At 41.8% G+C, this 18,076-nt stretch overlaps 1 long non-coding RNA gene across 1 annotated transcript; it reads right to left on the bottom strand.

Annotated features, from left to right (window-relative positions):
• Positions 1 to 2,492: 2,492 nt before the first annotated feature.
• Positions 2,493 to 12,301, bottom strand: LOC120608722 (uncharacterized). Its single transcript, XR_005654495.1, has 3 exons — positions 12,186 to 12,301; positions 5,625 to 5,686; positions 2,493 to 2,913 (listed from the first exon to the last, which is right to left on the bottom strand). It is a non-coding gene; the product is annotated as an uncharacterized LOC120608722 (long non-coding RNA).
• Between the last annotated feature and the right edge of the window lie 5,775 nt (positions 12,302 to 18,076).

Genomic DNA, 18,076 nt, shown 5'->3' with positions numbered 1-18,076 from the left:
TTATGATTTTTGAGTGAAGGCCTGTTATGTGCCAGACTCTGTATTTGAGTTCATTCTCACAAGGCGTATGTGATTCGAGGTCTATGTTATTAACCTCATTTTTCAGAAAAGGAAATCAAGGCACAGAGAAGTTGTGATGTGGCATTCCAAGGTCATAGAACCTGTGAATGGTCAAGGAACGGCTGGCATCCTTATCTGTCTGCCTCCAGAGTCCTTTCCATTACACACTTTTTCCAGGGGCTGAGATACTTTGCAACAAAGTAGCTGTGAAATAGCAGTTTATTCCATCTGTGCAGAACCAGTCTGTATTGTACAAGTAACCGAGTCCTCCCTGTCTGGCTTTCACCCACACTTGGTGGAATCAAGTTAGTTTACATTTTTAAGGAAGCAATCAAACTACCCTTCATGAAGCCAGCGGGTTCCAGAAGGCCTGAATTAAGCCGAGAGGTCTAATTGGGGACATTCTTACTATACAAAATTTCTTCCAGAACATTTGGTCCTTTGGGATTTCCCCAAATTGCCAACGATTAGACAGAAAATTCCATCTCCTTCTCTCTGGTTGCTTCATAGTGTCCAGCGTTTCCCCTGGACCTTACCTATGAGTACAGTTCCTTTTGGGCTACTTTGGCAACACCTCACTATCCAGAGAAATTCAGGGGTCTTTCTTGTTGCTTCTTTAACAAATATAACTACATTTCACTTCATCGATGAAGCCACATCTAACCAATGATGTTTAGTAATTTGTTCAGTGTACTCAAGAATAGAAAATAAATGGATCCACGTATCGATTTTCTTAATATTAGAGATTTTAGAGTTTTTATATTTCCCATCCAGATTACAACATAACTGCTACCCTGGAGTGCCAAGAAAATTAGTCAGGCCTTAAATTAAACTTTAGCCTTGTTTCAAATTAAAAGTATAACTTGCTGCATGAGTTTCATATGTTTCTATTTCCTGGCCTCAAAAACACTAACAGCTAGCTCTCCCTGACTGCAGTAGTTGAAACTCTACTTAGCACTCAATAACTGACACAACTTCCCCAACCCCCAGGCAAGCCTAACTGAGCCCTCTTTCTGCTCTCATGATGCTTCGTAAAATTTTTGAGGCTTATTCTTCCATCCCTTACCTGCCCCCACAAGTAAGTCTTCAACATATGTTGTTGCATTGAATTAATTCTAAGTAAGCTTTTAATTAAAGTAGAATGTGCATACAGGCAGGTACACGATTATAAGTGTTTGAATGTTCACAAAATGAAAAAGAGTATATCCAGCACCTCAAAAGACCTGCACCATGAAACGTCCTCCTCCCAGATGACATGACTTTTCTGATTTCTAACATTGTACATTAGCTTCACTTGGTTTTTTAATTTTGTATAAATGGAATCTCAGTATGAACTCTCTTGGTTTTGGCTTTTTGTATCATGCTTGTGAGACTTAACCATGTTGTTTTGTGTGGCACAGGTTGATTTATTCTCATTTGCTGCATGCCATTCCACTCTGACTGTGCAGTTATTTATTTATCCATTCTGTCGATGGACATTTGCGTTGTTTCTAATTTGGGGCTCTTATAAATGAAGTTGCTATGGACATTCTTGGATATTTCTTTCTGTTAAGTATTTACCTAGGAGTATGATTTTTTAGCTTTAGTGAACACTGCCAAACAGTTTTTTAAGGTGGTTGTAGAAATTGACAAGGTGATTCTAAAATTTACATGAAAATGCAAAGAGCCAAAAAATATTCAAGACAATCTTGAAGAACAAAGTTGGAGGTCTTACACCACTATATATTATAAAACTACTGTAATTAAGACAGTGTGGTTTGGGCAAAAATAGACCAATGGGTTGAAAGAGAAAATTCAGAAACAGATCCATAAATATAGGTTACTTGACTTATGATATAGGGGACAATTGCAGTGAGAGAGGGAAAGAATGATGTTTTCAATAAATGGTGCCAGATCGGTTGGATAAACACATACAAAAAATTAACCACACATTAAAATTAATTCCAGATGGATTATAAATCTAAAATGTTAAAAGTAAAACAATATGTCTTTTTAAAAAGACATATATATACACATACATATATATACATATATGTGTGTGTGTGTGTAACTTAGAGTAGAGTAGAAAAATTTTCTTATAAATAGTACAGAAAAAGCACTAACCATAAAGGAAAACTTTGATAAATTGGACTACTTTAAACATAAAAACTATTTTTCAAAAGACACCATTAAGTGATTGAAAACACAGCACAGACTGAGATAAGATATTTGCAAAAAGATATCCAATAAAGGACTTGCAAATAGAACATATATAGAATCCCTACATATCAATTACAAAAAGATGGACAACCCAAGAGAAAAATATACAGAAGGAGAAGGACTAGGAGGAGGAGGAAGAGGAGGAGGAGGGGAAACTTGAACGGGTTCTTCACGTACACACATGCACACATGCACACACACACACACACACACATGTATCCGCGTAGCCAATAAACACATAAAAAAGTGCAAAAGAGAAATAGACTTTAAAACTGCCACAGACATACAAGAGAATGGCTAAAATGGAAAAGTCAGGTAATATCCAGTGTTGGCAAGAATGCGGAGTAACCAAGCTCTCGTACACTGCTAGGGGTAGTAAATATTGGTCTGTCCACTAAATTTTTTTAAACGGGATCTGTCCCAATTTTTCTCTCTCCGCAGCTCACAGGGGAGTTGACTGCAGTAGGAGGATGGGGGCTGGGAAACTTCTGCAGTTGTCAACACTGACCTCTATTTATTCTTTTTCTTCTTTCTATTCATTCATCCAGCATCAAATACTCTCTGAGCCACATTTTCCGCTTGGCCCATTTGCTGGAGCCTGTGAACACCGTTGGGAATAAAACTCATTTCTTAGCAGGCTGGCCTCACAAGCTCCTGGAGAAACAAACAAACACATGCTATAAACATATAATTCTTACCTCATCCAAAGACCCAAAGCTTTCTCACTCTTCTTAAATATGTCCCCAAACTAAATTCCTAGCATATTAATTAATGATGTCCTGTATTCTCCCACCCTCCTCCCTCCCCCTGCTCAATCCCCACTTAACTTTTAAACATAACAGTTTGTTTATGAAAAGCTTTGGTTAAAAGTGGAGCTACAGGTGTCTTTCTTTCCTTCTCATATTTTTTGGAGAATGAGTTAATAGCTACAGTTGACTGACTCCATCATAGGCAGAGTGCTTTAAAAATCACCTAATATAGGCGGCCCGCTAAGCAACACGAGAAATAAAACAAAACAAAAACGATTAAAAAATACCTATGTCTAGAGTAATTATGATGAAATTTCAGAATACAGAGCATAAAGGAAATATTAAGCAATTTTGTTCCATCCTCTTATATTTGTAAGTGCATTTTCTAGGAAGAGGATCTAAAACAATTATTCGGTTCTCAAAAGAGCATCCAAAAAGGAAGTCTAAAAACCCTCTATAAAGACAACTTCTCCAAACAGGGGGGCTGGTAAAGGGGATCGACCCCATGTTAAGACAGAAAGGCCCAGAGATTGCCATGTGAGGACAGAGGCAGAGATTGGTGTGATGCATCTACAAGCCAAAGAATGCCATGATTGCCTGCTATCACGGGAAACTGAAAGAGTCAGGGACAGATTCTCCCTCAGCATCCGCAGAGCTAACCAACTGCTGACACCTTGATTTCAGATTTCTATCCTCCAGGACTGTGCGAGAATAAATTTCTGTTGTTTTAGGCCACCTAGTTTGCGATTCGTTGTTATGGCAAAATGAGGAAATGACTACACCCCCCTACATGAAACTTTATTTTATAGCAGGTATGAATTTCTGATTTTTAGTGTGAGTCAATGGGAGTTTTGGCTTAACTCCTACAGGGCCAGGACTAGGGCAAGGTATGTAAGGTGCCCAAAATTCCAGGAGATAGTCATTCTTAGGTCTCTGCCATCGCTGATCCCGGGAGTGAGTGCCTCCTTAAGAGCCGGGCACCTGTGTCTGTGCTGGAGCATGCAGCACTAGTCAGTCCCTCTAGAATGCTTTATCTAAAATCTTTGAGTGGTGCTTTGGGGCTAATTATAAAGTATAGTTCCAGCCGGCTAGCCCAGGGCAGAGCTAACATATATTTCTCACCATCTCAGAATACTCTTTCTTTACTTAAAGTGGAAAGCTGAATATGTCACCCCAAAATGTGACTGTAGGAATTCAAGACATGCCACCCCAAAACATAGTGTTTTAGTATATTGGTTATTTCGAGCTGAAGGCACTTGAAAAACAGCAAATGCAGGGAGAGGCTTTCTCTAAACTCCTTTTTTTTTTTCTGCCTAAAGACAGAATCTCCTAAAGGAACTCGGTTGTCATAAATCCCCTCTCGAAGAGTTTTATCAGCCAGGGAGGATTGACTCATCCCAGAAGACTAGAGATCACACCCAGACAAACTTTGTCACAAACTACCACATCTCCTATCTATTCTTCTATGGGCTCATTTCTCTTTCCTAAAAATCATTTCCTCTCCCCTAAGTGACCTATATCTCCCTCCCTTTTCCTTTTTAAGATGACATTTGATCTTGAATTCTAAACCACCTCAGGGAGTTACTCATTTTCACCTGGGTATCTCGCATGTATACATGAAGTATACATGTTAATAAACTTGTTTGTTTTTCTCCTGGTTTTTTTTTTAAATACCACATATAATACCCCTTCTGTAATAACTCTGAGGTTTTTATTTTCATCCTCAATGTACAGATGAAGAAGGAGAGTCTTCCAGAAATGAGGCAGTCACCTGCATGAAACCACCAACACGAAGGACCAAGATGCAACCTCAGGTGGCTGTGCCTCCAACACCCAAGCTCCACACCCAACGATGAACAACGTGGATGTTGAGCTGGCATTTTGGAGGCTGGGAAGTCAGCATGGCAGATGAGAGAAATTACTTTTTGAAGTATTTAGTGCCTTCTATTTATTCGTAAAATGGTTGAGCCTGGAAGGGCTTCGGAAGTCAGCTCACCCAGCTTCCTCATTGCACAGATAGAGAACAAAGCATATTGTACAGCCCAGAACCACGAGATGTGCCCAAGCCGACTAAACAGTGAGTCTTGGGTCCCCTCCCCCTGTGCAGTGCTTATAATCTCCATGTGGCCTCAAGATCAATGGCCCAGAGATGGAGGGGAATCGTGCTTGGTGTTGCACAGCCTGCACAACAAAACAAGCAAAAAAAGACATTGTCATAGCCCGAGGAAGCTTGCAAATCAGCAAGGGAGAGGATTAAGGCCTATAAATGACAAACACCATGAGTAAGAGGGTGAAAGCACTGTGGGGTCTTTGGAGGGCTCTTGGCCAGAATCAGAGAAGACTTCTCAGAGAAGGCTGCAGGAGAGCTGGGTCTGCAGTAGAAATGACAGGAAGGGCAGTCTAGGTGGGGAAGTCACACCTCGAAGGGATTACTAATAATGAAAGCTAACATTTATTGAGTTGTAAACATGCAGATTTTATGCTAAAGGCTTTATATGTATTAACTCCTTTAAACCCCACATCGACATTCTAAGGAGAGTATAATAATTATCTTCATTTCAGAAAAAGGGAAACTGAGACACAGAATGGATAAATGAGTTGCCCAAGAACATATACCTGGGAAGTGGCAGGTTCCAGGATGAGAATGCCAGCTGGAGTGACTCCTGCATTCTTGATACCTGAGGGAGGACCCAAGTGTCACAAAGAAGACAAAGATATAGGATAAGGGGAAAGGAGATAGGTTTCTTTTTCTAAGCAAGTTAACTTCCAATTGATCCCAGGCTCTTCCCTGGCCATTTGGGGCCTCCAAGGTAGGCAAGGAATACTCAAGTGAAAAGGGTCAGAACCCAGACCCACTGGCCTCTGGACCAGCCTCGAGACCTTCCAGAGACAATAAGAACTGAGCTAAGGGGCCCTGGCTGAGGGGCTACAGAGGTTGTTTGGCTCACTCTGGGACCACAATGTCCAAAAACCCATCCCGACTAATCTGATACCAGCTCAGGGGCTCTGTGGGGCCAGGCCTTGGACTCTGGTCCTAGAATCTGGCGGCAAATATTGTCTAAATGCCAACTACAGCTATGGCTTAGCCCACCTGAGGTCAGTGAGATTTGGAGGTAAGGGCACAGATTGCAGCCAGAGCCCAAGTCTAGCTCTGAGAGCTATGTGACCTTGGGCCAGCTGTGACCCTCAGTTGGATTTCAGGGACCACCTGGTGTGTGTGTGTGGCAGGGGGTATCCTGACCTCACAGGCTTGTTAGAAGGAATCTGTGAAACCAGATGGATAGGTGTCAGCACAATGCTCCGTGTCCACAGGTGTTTAATAAATGCTAAATGATTGGACTTGACATTTAGGCTTCTCTCTTTCTTGGAGCAGGCTAAGAATGGGATGGACTCACCCCAGTTCTCACTTCCTTATATTTCCTAAAAACAGATCCACAGGCCCTTTACGTGTTGACAGTGTTACTACTAATCACTTCTAGAAACAAGAGACACAGAAACCAACATGGAAAGTGTGACGAAGATCTCAGAAGCTATATAAACCCACTCATCGGCAGCCTCCTGCTCCTTCCTTGGACAGAACCCACTACTTAAACGGGGGATCTTTTTTCAAGTCTCCTCTATCCCAAACCTTCTCAAGGTGCCATTCAAAATTTGTTCATCCATTCTCTTATAGAACACCTACCCAATGTTCTGGACTTGAGATAACTAACTCTGAAGCAAATGGGAAAGCAACCCAAGTATACGTTGATGGATACTGAATAAACGAAATGTGATATATATATGCAACATAATATTATTCAGCCTTAAAAAAGGAAGGAAATTCTGACACATGCTATAACATGGATCAACCTTGAAGACATTATGCTAAGTGAAATAATTCTGTCACAAGAGGAAGACTACTGCATGGTTTTACTGATATGGGGTACCCAGAGTAGTCAAATTCATAGTGATATAAAGTAGAATGGTGGTTCCTAGGGGTGGAGGAAGAGGGGAATGAGGAGTTATGATTAAATATGTTTCAGTTCGAGAAGATGAAAAAGTTCTGGAGATGGATGGTGATGATGGTTGCACAACGGTGTAGATACATTTAATACCACTGAACCATATACTTAATATGGTTAAAATGGTAAATCTCATGTTATGTACATTTTATCACAATTTAAAATATTTTTATGTCATTTAGTAGATGAATGGATTCATAAACTTCGTACTTTCAGACAATGGAGTATTATTCAGTGCTAAAAATAAATAAGCTATCAAACCATAAAAAGACATGGAGGAGACTTAAATGCATATTACTAAGCAAAAGAAGCTAATTTGAGAAGACTGTATACTATATGATCGCAACTATATGACATTCTGAAAAGGCAAAACTATGGAGGTGGTAAAAGGATCAGTGGTTGCCAGGGGTTGGGAGGCAGAGCACAAAGAATTTTTAGGGCAGTGAAAATACTTTGTATGATACCATAATGATGGAGACATCATTACACATTTGTCCAACACCAAGGGTAAACTATGGACTTTGGATGATGATGATATGTCATCAGTTGATAATGTGCCAGTTTAACACATGCGCTCCTCTGCTGTGGATGTGACCGTAGGGGAGGGTGTGCATTGCGGGGTGGTGGCGGGCAGAGGTATATGGGAGTCTGTAACTTCCTTTCGATTTTTAGTGCCCCTAGAACTGCTTCAAAAAAAAAAAAATCTTTAAAGAAGGGGGAAGTTTTGCAAATCGTAGGTCTCCTGCTCCCAGAGATCAACAAGTCTATTTGAGGATGCTGACAGACAAACCAGCAGTTACGAAGCCATGTGTTAAGAGATGTCCATTATGCAGATGGCTGCAGGTGTCTCAGATTGGCCTTGCCCCAGCACATAGGGCAGAAGCTTCTCTGGAAGCAATGAGTCCCTTCCAGGTAGGAGGCCTGCAGCCTGGGCATGGCCATCGTAGTGGGTCCCTGACCTTTACTGGCAATGTCCCTATACAAATAAGGGACATTGCCAACTATTCACACCCTCACAAACCACAGTTAGCTATCAGCTGCTCAATGGGAATTCACTTCTGATAAGTGAGCTTTGACCATAACAGAGATGAACGTCATGGACACAGCACTCCCAAAATGACCCACTGCTGCACCTGAACACCTAACTCAGGTGGCCCTGCTCCCTATTATTTGGTTCTCTTCTTTTCATCCAATCTCTTCCTGCCTTCTTTATAGAACTCTTAAATCTATCTTGATCTTTCATTATCCACTTCTAGGGTTCTAGACAGGAGAACTGCATGGGTCTCAGAGGGCCTATTCTAATGCAGTAGCTATCTACTCACCAGGCCAGTCATGAGATTAGAATTAGAGGTGACATTGAGATGCCCTACAGCATTAGAGCAAAGATATGCAAAGCTGAAAAGAGATAGAAGGGCTCTTCCAGAACAAAGCTAAACCTGATTTAGGATCAAGGTATTTAAAGAAGGAATGTGTCCATCAGAAGTGGCTAGAGGCAGGAAGAGAAGGAATGTCAGTCTCCCAAGGTACAGAAAAAGAATTCATTCATACATTCATACATTCAACAAACAGTTACTAAACCTTTCCTGTGTGCCAGGCACTGTTCCAGGTATGAGGATGCGGAGCGAACAAAATGCAAGAGTCCTGATTGTGTGTGTAGCTTATGTTCTAGAGAGGAAGTGAAATGATAAAAAAAGACAACTAAGAAAAAGAAATGATATGTCAGATGGTGATAGGTGATACAGAGAAAATGAAGTCAATAAGAGAAACGGAGAGTTCTAGGTTTGGGAAGGAAGGATTGCAATATTTTAAAGATCAGTTATGCTGAGAAGTTGGTACTTGAGCAAAGACTTGAAACTGAGAGAATCTACCTTCTGGATGACTGGAGAAGAGTATTCTAGGAAGAGGAAATACGGATGCAAAATCCGGAGGTGGGAGGATGCCAGTAGTGTTGGAGGAGCTGCAAGGAGGCAGATATTGGAAGGGAGTTTGCCAGTGGGGAGCAGGAGATGAGTCAGGAAGGAAACAAGGAGCTAGGCTGTCTGGGGCCCAGTAGATCATGGCAAAGACTTGGTGAGACATAGATATAGATCCCAGCACTGTTCAGGGAAGAGAGGTCTTCACCGATGGAGTATGGGCCTTCTCCTCCCAGGGGCAGGGTGGATGCCCCAGGCTGTCAGGAGCTAATACCTTTAAAGAATAAAGGCCCATAACTGACCTCTTGCTTGGACTCCAGGCCCACAAGGTAACCTTCTGGTCATACCCTGGCTTCCCACGGACAGATCTTCTAGAGGGAGAGAATGCTGAAAACTAGGGCATTGTCCTCATTGTGACACTTCTACTTTTCATTGTAAATCAACATATAACATGGTATGGTATGGTATGGTGCGGTACGGTACGGTATGGTATGGTATGGTATGGTATGGTATGGTATGGTATGGTATGGTATGGTATGGTATGGTATCTAACCCTGAGAATTGAAGCAGCCATAGATGGACAGACTAACCCAGTCTCTAAACCCGCCAGGGCCCTAAGGTCATACTGTCTTCACAGCTGTGCCACTATGTGAGACTGCTCAACAGTCAGTCAGCTGCCCTTCCCTTGGTACTATTCTGATCTCGCCACTCAGTTTTTGATCCAAATCACCATGTCTCACCCAGCCTCACTTTACTCAACTATAAAATAGGTATGATATTTCCTTCCCGCTTTCAAGAATAGCTGTGGGAACCAATTGAGATAAAATGTCTGAAAATCAGCAAGGCTCATGGCTTCCCATCTCGCCCTTCCTTCCCTCACATAGGCCCTCAGCCTTCCCTGGTTGGACCACTCCCAGCAGTGCCTCCCCAGCCTCCCAGCAATTATTCTCATGCCAATGGCACACGGCAAGCAGGTACCATTCTCAAACACGGGCCTGATCATGGCCCTTCGCTGAGTAAAACCAAAATCCTTTAGCGTGCATCGAGGACCCCGCACTCTCTAGCCTTGACCTAGAAACAGAATATTCATCCTTTCCCCGATGGGATGTGTATCCTGCCCTTTGCACATCGCCCCGTGGTTAGAATGCCCTTCCTCTTCTCTGCCTGATGAACTGCCAGGCATCCTTCAAGTTCAAGCTTCAATTCCACCTCCCCTTCAAAGCTTTCCAGCCCTTTCTGCCTGGGTCAGTTCTCTCCTGTCTGCCCACAGCACCCACGCTTTCCTCTGTCGTAGCACTTACTGCTACACTGCTTTTAACCACTTAAGGTTTTTTTCCTACTAAAACGTGAGCTCCTTGAGGACAAAGGGGGATCATATTCTCAAATACCATATTTCATCATTTTATGAACCACTAAGAAAGAAAAAATACTGCCAATTATGTCATGACATATTGCCTTCTTATTGCTGGAAATTTCTACTTTATACTTAGTAAAGGGCCTCTTCTGAATTTACTTAGAAATAGCATTTGATATCTTTTATCACTCTTGTGCACATTATATACATTTATATATAAAATCAATCGATTAAAGCATTAACATGACTAGCACCTGCCCAACAGCGATTATAAGAGCCATTGATCATAATGCCTATCCCGGTTTTAAAGATGTTAAAATAGGAGAGAAAAAAAAGCATCCCGAACTCAAGAGAATATAGACTGACTATATCCTTTTCTCCTGGACTAGTGTCTGGCACACAGGAGATATTCAATGTTTGCAGGCTTGCTATTGGTTTGTGACATGTTCTAAGCCATTTCTATATTGTCCTGGGCCTCTCACATGTGTCCAAGGCTTCTGGAAGGACGGGTTGGCATCAAAGCCTTGCTACAGAAGCTCATTCAGGGAGGAGCTGGAGACAGGGGAACAGCATGGGGCCTTGGGGAAGGTCCTGGTGGACAAGAGGACCAGGAATGGGGTGTTGCAGGCCAGGTAGGAGGTGGTTGTGAAGCCCTTCAAATCCCTGGATGTTCAGCAAAGGCTGAGACTATTGAGGTTCGGAGCACAACGCCTTTGCGTCTAGAAGGATGTTTTTATCTAAGTGTAAACTTTTGAACCCTATGTCCAGGAACAGCGATGAATATTGTGCTCTGTGCTGTCTCCACTCTCGCTCAGTGAAGTATGAGCTGAAAAAGGAACTCTATATTTTTGGATAGCAAGAGACAGGGGAACAGTTATAACCTAAGGAAAATAATTACACGTTCAGGCCAGAAACTCCCCACTGTGTCTCCATGTGAATGTAATTTTGTTTGAATGAGTTGAACTAATTTTAATTTAAGCTGATCTTAAATTTGCAACACATACACACACACACACACACACACACACACAGATCTTTTTGTGGGAGGAAACAAAGACCCCCATAGTTCGATGTCATATTTTAAGCTTAGATGAATTCGGGAGGCCATTCTCAAGCCTCTAACATTAGGTCACCCTGAGCCTCGCCCTGTGCATGGAGGAGTTTGTTGAAACTCGAGTGAGTTCAGCCAGCCCGCATACTGGACAACATACAGACCAGAAGAGACAGGAGTAGGAGGCTTGACCGTGTCCTGAGAAGAGTCACATGTCTGCTTGATGGCCCTGGGGTCTGCAGGACCTCCCCTCTAGGCAAGAGCAATAGCCCATCGCCATTTAACAACCCATATAGCAGGGGAACTGCCAAGGGTTCCTGGGCTCCCACTAGTGTTTGGAGTTAACCTGTTAGTTACTGGATGATAAAAAATACTAGGAGAGGAACCAGTGGTCGTGCTGGGTGGGGGGTGGGGGTGGCACTCAGGATAGTTGCAATTTATTTACCAACTGCTACAGTACTGATATAATAGTAGGACGATCAATTTGACTATACCGGTGCATATCACATGAATGGCACCCTGCCTATTTGCTATCTGCAAAGTTTAGATGACATCATGCAAATGAATGAGTGAGTGAATGGGCATCCTGGACTGTGCTCATGAGTCAAGAATACTCTCATCCAGTAAATATTTATTGGACATGTACAACATGCTAGTTTTCATGTCAGGTGCTGAGGAGGAAAGGCTGATTCAGAAGGAAGCCTTCCTCGGAGAGTCCCCCTTGGAGTAATAAGTGATAGGAAGGCAGGGCACCCCCAGTGGAGAGAACAGTACAAGCAAAGGCACAGAGGCAAAAACGAAAGAAAGCAAAAGCAAGCAAAGAAAACAACACAAGCAAACAAACAAAAAGCAGCTTACCTTGTTCTGGAAGCTACAAAGCGTTGCTATGGTCAGTGCAAAGTTTGAGGCTGGAAGCAGTGAGAGACGGGGCTCGTGGAAGCCCAAAGGATGGCCAGTCTCGCGAGAGTTGAACACTGCTCTGTAGGAGAGTGGAAGATGGTCAGTGACAAATTATTTTCACAGTAAAATAATCAGTCTAGCAGCAGCATGGAGAATGCTTTCCCGAGGCTGAGGGTGCAGGCAGGGAGACTGTATTAGGGAACTCCTGCAATAATCCATGTGAATGATGATACAACGAAATAGAAATTGGTGGAATAAATTAAAACTATGACGTGTTTTTATTTCCGTTTCTTAAAGTGGAAGGGTGAGAGAGAGACAAATAGGGCCAAAACCAGATATGTGAATCCAAGGCTGGAGAGAAAGTGACATAACTAATGAAATGGTTAGAGGGTAAGGTTAGTAGGACTGGAGAATTACCTAAATAAGAGGGATAAGGGAGAAAGAGTAGTCCCAAGGCATTCCCAGGTTTCTAGGTTGGGTGACCCAGAGGTGACAGTGTTATCATCAGGAGCCATGGAACAGGAGCAGGTCTTGGGGGAAGGCATCAGGGGTGTGTTAAGCCAGAGGAATCTCTCAAACATACAAGTGGAGATCTTCAGGAGGCAGGTTTTTTTCCCTGTAGTCCCACCAGTTTTCCCGAGATTTGCTTTGAGTAATACTCTGAGCCCTGGGACAAGATAATTCTATGGATTCCGATTGCTTTACCATGATCTTGGTTTTAATGAGCTGACACCTTGTACTTTAGAAAGTTAGTAAGGATCCTGCCCAACGTGTCACTTATTCCTTTTGTTATTGAGGCGTAGCCTACAGACAGAAAAGTACATGAATCCTAAGTGTATAGCTCAACAAGCATGCTGTTTTGATTGCATTAAAGACTTTGAAAATACTCAGTGGTACACACATCATCATCATCATCATCATAACTCCTCCTCAAGAACTTTCATTTCGAGAGGATGGACTTTGAGCACTCATGGGTATGACAACACCATTAAGCCTAAGCACCCTACTTTACATGGAATATAAGACCCTTTGAGATAGACACCTGCTCACTTCTCCCTTATCTAGTGCTGACACCACCATTTTCTTCCCAAATCCAGCCCTGTCTTCACTAAGCCTCAGTGCCCCAGATCCCCATTGCTTACCTGTCTATCCACACCCACCTCTTCCTCACAGGTCCATCCAGCAAACTGTCTCTTGGGCTTTAAATTCCAATGCTTCCTCTTCTGTGGAGCCTTCCTCTTCTATTCTCCTACTTTCGTCCCTACTTGCACCCCATTTCAGAGGATGCTTCTCTTTTGAACTCTGTAACAGCACGGTTCCATGGTAGTCTCTCCAGACTGAGAGACTATTTAACTATCTTTAAATCCCATTGCCATCCTTGGGCCAACAACAACAACAACAACAAAATATGTGAGGAAGGAAGGAAGGAAGGAAGGAAGGAAAAGGAAGAAAAGGAAGAAGAAGGAAGGAAGGAAGGAAGGAAGGAAGGAAGGAAGGAAGGAAGGAAGGAAGGAAGGAAGGAAGGAAAGGAGGAAATATATGAGAGAATTAACTTTTATTCATAGTTCCTGAGCCTGACGAATTTGTTTTTGCTATGAAAAAACAGGAATCTGAGGCCCAGACTAGAGTCTGAATTCCACAACTAATGAACTGTGGACCACAGACAAGTCAGTTAACTTCTCTGGGCCTGATTCCTTCCACTTTTCAAACGTCCATGATCCTCAAGCCAAGAGTTTAGAATTATAATAAATAGGATGTTAATGATCTTGTTCTTCTATTTCCACCATCTCTCGTTTGGTCTCCACTCATGTGAATAAAGACTGATGCAAAACATATTTCTTTTCATTTTTACACTCTGAAATGTAAACCAGAGGGACAGAGAGGGAGAGAAATAAGAGATGCTGAATTCTTTCTACACATGATACAACAAAGTTAAATAATATGGGGTTTTAATTGTTCTGCAAGAGAGCTAGATCAATAGCGTGGTTAGCAACTCCACATTGACCTTCTCTCTTTCTCTACTAGGGCAATGAGTTGTGTACTTTCTCAAGGGCAAACTGGCTAACTGCCCTGCATCAGTCATTCTCTTTAATGAGGCCCCTCCATTCAGACCCCATTTTCTGCCACACAACTCATTTCATTAAATGGCTGCAGCTGCAATTAGGAGTGGGAGAATCCAGGCATGTGTTTGGGTTCGAGATGTGTCTTGTGTGATTTTTCGAATACTTTGGGTTTGGCAAAAGCCAAGACACATTCTGTCAAGTTCTTGTTCCCCTTCGTTTTTAAGCCCATGTGTATTCAAGAGAAATGTGGTCCATCTGATTCTCATTCATTTTTGCTTAACTCAACAAAAAGTTGTCTCAAGAGCTAGAAAACGTCCAAGCAGCAAATCCGGCCTTTTTAATGGAAGCCTTATTAGAATCTCTTTCTCTCAACCCCTGACAGTTTGACCATCTCCAAACAGACCAACAATTTTCATTTTCTTTGTGAGGTTGCACTAGCTCCCCAAGCCTGGAATGCCCCTTCCTTGTACCCACTTCTCTGCTTCTTGACTCCTACTCCTTCAAGTTCATGCCTTCCTCTTCTGTGAAATTTTCCTACTTTGTGAAGGCTCTCTCCAAGGCCTAACTTACAAATACAGCTGTCCTCCCCTTGTCCAAAAATATTAAACAGAAAATTCTAGAAATGAACAATTCATAAGTTTTCAATTGCACGCTTTCTGGTTAGAGTGATGAAATCTTTCGATGTCATGCTTTGTCCTGCCCAGGACGTGACTCATCCCTTTGTCCAGCAACTCTATGCTGTATATGCTCCCCTTCCATTCGTCAGTAGCTAGTAGCCATCATGGTTATCATATCGACTGTCGTGGTACCACAATGCTTGTGTTCAAGTTACCTTTATTTTACTTAATAACGGTCCAAAGTATAAGAGTAGGGATGCTGGCAATTCAGATATACCGAGAAGCCATAAATTGAAAAGGCGAAAGTTCTCAACTTAATAAGGAAAGAAACAAATTTCATATGCTAAGGTTGCTAAGATCTACAGTAAGAATGAATCTTCTGCGTGTGAAATTGTGAAGGAAAAAGAAATTTGTGCTAGTTTTGCTGCCACATTTCAAACTGTAAAAGTTGTGGTTGCAGTGCGTGGTGAGTGCTTAGTTAAGATGGAAAAGGCATTACATCTGTGGGTGGAGGACACAAACAGAAAGCGTATTTTAATTGATGAAAACTTGTTGCACCAGAAAGCATTGAGCCCGTATGGAGACTTCAGCAAGGGGTCCCCTGAAAGGAGTGACACCAAGCCATTTACTAGAAGTAAGTGATACCCAGATTCAGGAAAACATTTTTGCACTGAAAAATATAAAAATTGCTGAAGAGGCTGTGTCTGCCAATAAAGAAGCTGCTGCCACATTTCTGAGAGAGTTGAGGAAATTGATTAGGGTTCGGTATTATCCGTGGTTTCAAGCGTTCGCTGGGGCTCTTGGAACGTATCTCCATGGATAAGGGGGGACTCTGTAATCTACAGTCATCTGAGCTCCTGCTATATTTTACCTGTGGCCTTCAATAGCCTTTATTCCACTCTGCTTTGTGTTACAGCTGGTAGTTAAGCCAGGTTCGCCAAGACCTCACTGGTGTCTGCTTCGGTGTTAAGCCCTTGACCCTTAATTAAAGGCCTTCATAAGAAATGACAGACGAAAATTGGCATTTGTGGTAAAGCTGTTGGCCAAAACATTAATTATTGTGTCTATCAATGTCCCTACGTGGGTTTCCAGGTGAGAAGTGAACTTGAGGCTGGAGGACCCCAAATAACAATGGGATTCCTCCTCTATGACAATGAGTGCTGTGGAAGTCAGCCTGTTCCCTTTTTGTCTTGGCTGACAGGAAGCTAAGCAGCAGTTTGATGTTCAGTATAGCAACGATATTGCATGCTAGCTTCCCTTTTCAGGGACTTGTTTTTTTACTTCTATATTATTAACATTACAAAGGAAAACCCAAACTTATCCTTCACTGTTAGTCACTTAAAGTCTTTGTAGAATGGCAGAATGAAGTAAAAAGTAAAAAAAAAAAAAAAAAAAGAAGCTATTTATGATAGTTTCTTCTGTAGAGCAGATCTAGAATTTCAGAAAATAGGGAAAAGTTTTGCTTTTAATCTCAGATTTTTCATAAACTATTTGACTCTTTTACCACATGTATGTATTAGTTAATATAAAATCAATTTTTTAAACCTAAAAATTAGTTAATTATCAAAAACACAATTCTTTACAATTCTGACTACCCCAGGAATGCAGCTTCTGTAATTCATATTCTTCTCTGAACCTCCCTTCCTATAGCAGAGCACTTTGTACATAACTGGAATCCAGCAAATGTGTGCTAAGTGGATGAGGAACAGAGTTCACGCAAGTGAATTTAGAAGCCAGAGAGAGCTCCCAGGCTTTGGATCTCTAGACAATGCTGGGTTCAAAGCCCAGCTCTGGCCACATAGCCCTGTGACCACAGTTCCTTGGATCCATCCCAGTTTCCTCATCTGTAAATGGGGCTTTAACCACTACTCTTTTAGGGTTGCTTTAACTCAGAGACAACATGCTTGGTATTGCAAATTCCCTTCCTTTTACCTATGAGTGTTCATGGGCAGAGAAAACACTATATGTTTTAAACAGACAACTGACCACCAGAAGCTGCACTGCTGGGGAGACCAATGGGAGGGACATTGTCATTGGGTGGACAGTGCATGTTCTTCAGAACCACAGAAATGAGAGAAAATAAAATAAAAGAGAGAATTCAAGCCCAAAGCCTTCTTCCCAAGGATACAGTAAACCTTACCTCCTTGTCATAGAAATCAGCAGTTTAGGTAGAAGAGATTCTGCTCGATCACCGATTGTAACACACAGGTAATGGAAAAAAATAAGTAAACTTTTGGTTTTTCACAACTAAGTTGCTCTAGAGTTGAGGTAGAATGTTTATTACCAAAGCAGAATACAAGTACCACTCACGGGACTTAAGGTGATTTTATATGGCACATGAAGAAGCATTTATGATTTTCACTGCGATGCGTTTAGTATATTATGTGTTATAACACATTGAGCTAGCACATTCGAATTGTGCTATTGATACTACATGATATTATTCGATACGTTTTAAAGTTTTAAAATGTCTTTAAAATAAGTGGATCTGAAGAAAATGATCAATCATAGTAGGACTAGTAGAATACATCTATGTCAAAAAATTGAACGTATTTCTAATATCACTGGAAGCATAGGAAATACAACTTTAACATGTGAGTCTTGAGCAACTATTTGTCTTAAGGGGAGTCATGACACTGGGCCCCTCAATTTTGGTCTCTAAATGACTTTTCCAAAGATTCACCAATCCCACTCTGGTCCTACTGGGTTTCATAACAGTTCACCTCCATACCGTGTACTCTCTCGCCTCCATGCCTTGATCTACCTGGAGAACCCTCCTCTTCCCTCTCTGCCATGTGCACCTCAAGCAGAATCAATCGCTCTTTCTCCTGGCTCCTTGTGTACCCCACTTGCTATTATGACCCTTCACACCTTGTATTACAATTTTTTCAGGGGTGTGTATCCTAGGTAATGTCTTGTTTAAACATCTCTGTGCCCTGAGTCCCTAGCCTGGGGCATTACATAACTTTAAAATATTAAATAACTTTGAAATATCATCGAGAGGAACATTTAAGATCTTGTTGTATCTTGGCGCTTGTCATCAGTTTTGGCTCAAATAAACTCGTAAAAATTCTCTACAGGTTTGGATATTTCCTACATCGTCACAGGGTTCCCATGCACACGTATGTATTAAATTTGGTCCTTCTCTCTTTTAAAAAAAATTAAAATT

The sequence above is a fragment of the Pteropus medius genome, unplaced genomic scaffold (genome assembly GCF_902729225.1).
Source record: "Pteropus medius unplaced genomic scaffold, Ma_sr-lr_union100, whole genome shotgun sequence".
Taxonomy (NCBI): domain Eukaryota; kingdom Metazoa; phylum Chordata; class Mammalia; order Chiroptera; family Pteropodidae; genus Pteropus; species Pteropus medius.
Note: the sequence above shows the minus strand (reverse complement) of the source record. Positions and strands in the feature narration are given on the sequence as shown.